Source organism: Mastomys coucha, unplaced genomic scaffold (assembly GCF_008632895.1).
Source record: "Mastomys coucha isolate ucsf_1 unplaced genomic scaffold, UCSF_Mcou_1 pScaffold5, whole genome shotgun sequence".
Taxonomy (NCBI): Eukaryota; Metazoa; Chordata; class Mammalia; order Rodentia; family Muridae; genus Mastomys; species Mastomys coucha.
The window spans coordinates 85,151,702-85,158,455 of record NW_022196911.1 but is presented as its reverse complement, the minus strand read 5'-3'; the positions used below and the strand labels follow the sequence as shown (position 1 = coordinate 85,158,455).

Sequence of the window (6,754 nt, the reverse complement as noted above, 5' to 3'; positions counted from 1 at the left end):
GAAAGGATGAAGGAAAAGGAGTGAGGAGAAGGGGAGAATGAATGAATAAAGAAGAGGAAGGGAGGAGGGAAGGAAGGAGTGGAAGAGGCTGGAAGAAGGGGAGACAAAAAGCCGTCATAAAATTAGACCTATACAAATTATGACTGGTACTGATTGACAACCTGACAGGATCTAGAATCTCCTAGGAAACAAGCTTGTAGGTGTGCCTATTAGGGATTATATACATTAGGTCAGCATCCCCACCTTGGAACCATGAGCTAAAACAAACCCTTTCTCCCTTAAGGTGCTTTTGCCGGAGTATCTTACCACAAAAACAGGAAAAGACACTAAGGCAGACACATAGTCCATTTTTTTTACACACATATATTGATAATTTTATGGAAACTATGGAATTTAGTTCTGAAATTTTCTAAGGGTACACAGAGAGCCAGACTATTCTGCAGGTTTAAGGCTAGGAACATCTGGGCAGAACTGACCTGAGGGCTGGGATCCTGAACCATCTTAGGATATATGGGTGATGCAGAATGCAGGCCAGGACCTCTGCAGTGTCCATCAGATCCCTCCACACAGTCTCTCTCCAGGGTTGCTTTGGCTTCTCCCCATCATGGTGACTCAGTCCCAAGAGAAAGCAATTGAGAATGAAGCCTTGAAAGGCACATGTGGTCACTGCTTCTGCTGTGGCCACCACCCTCCCACTTCATGCTTCTTTGTCATAAGACATGGCTGTCTTGAGGCCACCACTTGCTATGAGGACCGAGCCGCTCCTTCTTTCCCTCTTTCTTCTACAACTCCATCTTCAATGGATTCTACAGCCTAGTCTAAGGAAACCAATCCAGAAGTCCAAGTGCCAGTATTAATCCCAGATGGCGCTGAGCAGCGTCCATACACCAAGCTTGGACATCCCCCTCACCATAATCTGCTCCTCCCTGTGCTTGCTGCAATCTAAGGGGCTTCGAGCAACTTTTTTCATCTTCCCTCTTTTCAGCCAAGAGGCCTTGATCCAAGGACTGATAGTCAATTCCAAAATGTCCATTACACGGCCGTTTGCATTAGAACCAAGCAAAGTAAACCAAAGGTCTCTCGTAGATAAAGATAGACCTTGGAAAGTTTCCTCTTGTAGTCTAGATATTCATAGGTTGGTTGAAGTTCAGGCCCGTACAAAGGTGGCAGAATAAAAACATCTCTGAAGGTTTGCTGACCAAAAAAAAAAAAAAAAAACCATAAGTGGCTTTAGGACAAACCACCTTAGAGTTCCAAATTGGAAAGAAGTTGTTTGATGCGTACAAGTAGGACCCTAGTGTAAGAAAACCCAGTTGGCTACAATCCAGGCTTATAACAACAAACATTTTTTTTAAAAAAATGCAGGGGTGGCTTTCTTGCTTTCTATTAAACATGCCTCTTTTATTAATGGGACTTCCTTGAAGGATTTAAGTGTTGGCTTATAGATTGGCAGCAACTAAGAGACAGAAAAATATAAAGCGAAGGGTTGGGCTCACCGCCAGTCAAAGATGAATCACGAACCAAGACAAACTTCTGAAGCTAAGCACCAGCGTTATGGAAAGGGGATTTGCTCCATGCACGCACTTTAAATGACAAGCCAGGAGTCCATTCACTGCATGAAAGTCAGGAATCCCTACGATGCAGACCCAAGACTGCATTCCAGGCTCACCGAGGAACTCGGACAAATGCACAGAGTCAACAAACAAGGAGGGTGTGCTTATGGGATAAGAAGGAGACAGACATGCCTGGAGAAGAGGGTGTGTATCAGGAAACAGAAGCAAATTAAGCTGGTCAGGTAGGGTGGGGCCATTAGAGCAGGCTCTGAAAGCCAAGCCTGCTTTTTCCATGATCAGAAAGGAGTTTTAAGAAGATTAATTTGGCAAAGGCACTGGAGCACACGATAGAAACAACAGGACAGCAGCTAGAGAGCTGCCACAGCTGGGACACCACAGAGCAAAGCAGAAAACACTAAAGCCCCATGTGCACACAAAGAGGTGCCTCTGGAAGGGAATGGGCTTGTCCGCTTATCAGGCCTGGACTCTGCTCAAGTTTTCCCATCTTTGGAACAACACTACCTCTCTACTCCATTTGATTCTTTTACAATGGGATTTTTTTTTTGAGAATTTCATATATGCATACAATGTAGTTTAATAATATTCACTTTCCACTTCTCAGACATATACTTCATTTCCCACCTTATCCCAACATCATGTCTTCCTTTTCTTTTCTTTCTTTATACTGTTCATACATTCATGAGTGTTGGTGGGGTCATTTACTGGAGCATGGTCAGTCTACCATGACCACACCACACATACACACTTAAAGAAAACCAACTCTCCTTCCCCACAGAAGCCACCAATTGTCAATAGCTCTTCAGGGAGATGTGGAGACTCATAAGCCCTTACCCACCCTGTGCTCAGATTTTTGACTGGGTTCATCATGTGCAAGTCTTATGCAGGCAACCATGGGAGGCTGTGAGTTTATGAGTATAGCGGTTCTGTCGAGTTCAGACGACACTGGTTTGGATTGGTCTTCCCCAGCCTATGGCTCTTAGGATCTCTCTACCCCTCTTACACGATGGTCTCTGAGCCTTTCTCGGAGGGATTTGATTTCTATAGATCTGTCTTCTTGGATCTCAAGCACCTCTTCAGCTTTCTTTCCTTCTTCTAAAAGTCTGTATTGTTAGAGTAGGAAGGAAGAGAGGTTAAATATAAAGTCATTCCAGGCACACTTGAAGATTAATAGGACTAAGTAATTATCTAAACCAATGAGACCGTAAGCGTCTAAAAGCAGAGTCATGGTGCAGACTTGGACTCTAAGGAGGCCATGTTATGAGGACATAATGAGCTATTTAGTCTTCTTATGTTCCCAGGTACTTCCCTGTCCCACCAGACTCTGTAGTAAATCCCTTGGAAATGAAGTCACCTTTTCAAAAAGAAAGATCCCCAACTTAGACAGAAAAAGAGGTGGTTAACTCATTTCATTAACAGTTCTTGGTGTTGCATGCATGCAAACAGGTAAGACTCCAAAGACATAAACTGTAGCACGGTGTGTAGAAGGATTTCTTCCATATTTTTTCCCCATCTCTGCAGCAACTCTCAGGAAAATTCTGATTTTTGTTATTGTTATTTCATTGAACCTTTTCTTACTTCTTTTTTTTTTGTTTTTTTTTTGTTTTGTTTTGTTTTGTTTTTGTTTTTTTCGAGACAGGGTTTCTCTGTGTAGCCCCAGCTGTCCTGGAACTCACTCTGTAGACCAGGCTGGCCTCAAACTCAGAAATCCACCTGCCTCTGCCTCCCAAGTGTTCTTACTTCATTTTAACTAATATTTCTTCCTTAGCTTTTAAATCTTTTCAAAGATCTAACTTGTAGATGCTGAAGACAAAAGAAAGAACAACCACCAAATGCACTTGATTCCTTTATGTAATTGTAAATAGGCTAAAAAAAGAAAAATTCCAAGGAGGCTGGAGATATGGCTCTGTGGAAAGGAGTATTTATGACTCTTACAGAGGACCTGGGTTCAATTCCTAGCACACACATTGAGGGCTCCGGAGCATCTGTAACTCCAGTTTGAGAGGATTTAACTCTCTTCAGGCCTCTGAAGGTACCAAGCAGACATGTGATACACAGAAAAATATGCAAGCAAAACACTCACATACACAAAATGAAGGTAAGGTGATACAGGCCTTTAATCCCAGCACTCGGGAGGCAGAGGCAGGAAGATTTCAGTGAATCCAAAGCCAGCCTGGTCTACATAGCTATCTCCTGGTGAGCCAGGACTATAAAAAGAGACCCTATCTCAGAAAAATCAAAATAAATTAATTAATTATTAATAACAATGATGATAATGATAAAAATAAAGAAAATTTCCAAAGGAAAATTAGAAAGAAAGGAAAATGTGAAGGTTTTGAGCTAAGCCAGTAGCTCAGTTTGGCTGCTGTAAAGATTCTCTAAAAGTGGCAGTTTTGTTCCTTCCAACAGTCCTGCGTGGCAGGCAGAAGTTAATAAGAAAGGCCCTCCTTCCCCTACCTCCCCACCCCACCACACACACCCCACACACACACACAAACACACACACCCTTGATTCTCAAGGAACCCTGAGCAATAGAGCAGCCTCCAGGTCTGGCTGCTTTAATGAAAGGTAGTATTAATTTAAAGATCTATGGTGGTTTGGGTGAGAATGTCCCCCACAGACTCAGGTATTTGAATGAGAATGGTCCTCACATGTCCCCAGCTGTTGGAACTGTTTGGAAAGGATTAAGAGGTGTGGCCTTGATGTAAAAGGTGTGTCAGTGGGGGAGGGCCTTGAGGTTTCCAAAAGCCACCACCTTTCTCAGTTAGCTCTCTGCCTTTTGGTTGTATCTCAAGATGTGGTCTCTTAGCTGTTCCTGCATCACCAGTCTGCCTGCTGCCATGTTCCCTGCCATGATGGTCATGGACTCTAACTCTCTGAAACTGTAAGTCCCTAATAAACATTTTCTTTTGTAAGTTGCCTTAGCCCTGGTGTCTTTTTATAACAAGAGAAAAGTAACCAACACAAGGTCTAATCCACATTTTTCTTCACCTCTTGAGCCAGAGACAGTAAATTACTCACTAAACATCTATTGGCTTTCCTGCCTCTCCCAGATGCCCTTGCAGTTGCATTCAAACCATGTTAGTACTCCTGACCAAAGAAACATGGGAGGAAGTAATGCTCAACTCAGGCCATTTCCAAGCCTGGTGCTCTCAGGTCCTGTGTGGTCCCTGACTTTCTCTTCATACGTCTCAGGGGCCACCAAAGTTATATGACAGTGTGGTATATCCTCAAGATGAAGAACAATTAAGACCCAGAGTCATCGCCTGAAGAAAGGTGCTAGAGAGAGAGTCACTGGACTCTAACAAGGATGCTACAAAATGAAAAAGACATGTGAATGGGAGGAGTTTGCATTTGAGCTCCAGGGTTTCATATGTTACAATTTTGCTAGGGTTTCAATCACTGCAAGGAAAAACCAGGACCAAAAAGCAAATTGTGGAGGAAAGGGTTTATTCAGATTACACTTCCACATTGCTGTTCATCACCAGAGGACAGGAACTCAAGCAACACAGGGACCTAGAGGCAGGAGCTGATGCAGAGGCCATGGACTGGTCCTGCTCACTGGCTTGTTTCCCATGGCTTGCTCAGTCTGCTTTCTTATAGAACCCAGGGCCACCAGCTCAGGGGTGGCACTACCCACAATTGGCTGGGTCCTTCCTTATCAATCACTAATTAAGAAAATGGCTTACAGTCGGACCTTAGGAAGGTATTTTCTCAATTGAGGTCCCCCTCCTTTCAGATAACTCTAGTTAGTGTGCTAAGTTGACATAAGACCAGCCAGCCCAACTGGGATGTTTCTATATAACATTCTCACCTAAAATCTGGAATAATTGTGTTGTAGATGGTAATGGTTAATGGTGACGGCAACAGGGTGGAGCATAGAGTCCAGGGCTTTCATGATGATATCAACCTGGGTGAAAGCAGTGGCAGGATTAGAGGTAGCTCAGAGTCATTTGCACGCATATAAAGTTACCAAGCTTCACTCTGGGGTTTTCACAAACACTCATTCTTGGAACACAAATGAACTTAACTACAGATTATTTTTCCATCTTCCTCTTTTTTTTATGTTCAGATATTTCTATTTTTTAACTATTGGTAATTTCAACACATATTCAGCCAACTTAACACCTCTTTCTTACTATGTAGTTCCCCACAGTATGGAGAAACCATAATGTACATTTCTCTATTGGTGGGCACATAAAGTGTTTGAAGCTGTGATTAACGTTTGAAATGCCATGCAAGGACAGGATACCTGCAAGGGGACTTCTGAGGTCAAAGGATACGCAAATGTTTGGATTAAATAAACATGACTAAACTGCTGGCCAGGAGTTATGCTAGCTTACACATGTCTCAGCAGCATGGAAGCTCTTTCATTTCCTCACTTTTCCTCTGATAAGGAATTGGCTAATTTGCAGACTGAAGCCTTTTATGTTAGTAGCCACCTGGCATTTATTTGATCTGAGTCACCCCCTGTGCTCGTTTGATTGCAGAGGAAGGTGATCCACCACTGCTTAAGGTCCTTACTATACCTCAAGACCAACCTCATCCAGTGCTGACAGGAAGCAGGGCTTCTGAATTCCTTTCATGACCTCTGCATCTTTGAGCATCATAATACCCAGGCTAGACCATCCAGAAGTGTTAACACAGAATCACAATAGTATCCAGGGACCCTAAGAAAATAAAGGAGATGCTCACTGGGAGAAGATGGGGTTACTTCTAAAACACTTGGGAATCAGGATAAAAATGATTGAATACAATGTTTTTTAAAGTCCAAATCAACACAAAAACAAACAAATAAAAAGAGGTAAAATTGGTCTTCTGGACTTTTCCCTTTGTCCCACCCAGGCTTCTGTAGAATTCAGCATGGCCCAGAGCACCGGTCATCCTAAACAGCTCTGGAAACTTTTAGATATGCCTGCACCTTACAGTTGCTGTCAGGAGTTCTGGGGAGATGGCCCTGTGGTTAAGAGCACTGGCTGCTCTTCTAGAAGATCCAGGTTTGCTCACAACCATGGTGACTCACAACCATCTGTAACTCCAGTACCAAAGGGATCTGATGCCCTCTTCTGACCTGCACAAGTGCCAAGTATGCATGTGGTGCACATATGTACATACAGGCAAAACAGCCATTAGCATAAAAAAGTAATAAAATAAATCCTTGCCAGGGATTTTTGGTTTGGGG

At 43.0% G+C, this 6,754-nt stretch overlaps 1 long non-coding RNA gene across 2 annotated transcripts; it reads right to left on the bottom strand.

Annotated features, from left to right (window-relative positions):
* Window positions 1-2,135: 2,135 nt before the first annotated feature.
* Window positions 2,136-6,229, bottom strand: LOC116078216. 2 transcript variants are annotated; one of them, XR_004113455.1, is made up of 3 exons: window positions 6,102-6,229; window positions 5,387-5,482; window positions 2,136-2,674 (listed from the first exon to the last, which is right to left on the bottom strand). It is a non-coding gene; the product is annotated as an uncharacterized LOC116078216 (long non-coding RNA). The 2 variants fall into 2 exon arrangements; XR_004113454.1 differs by having other exon boundaries at window positions 6,114-6,229.
* Window positions 6,230-6,754: the final 525 nt, after the last annotated feature.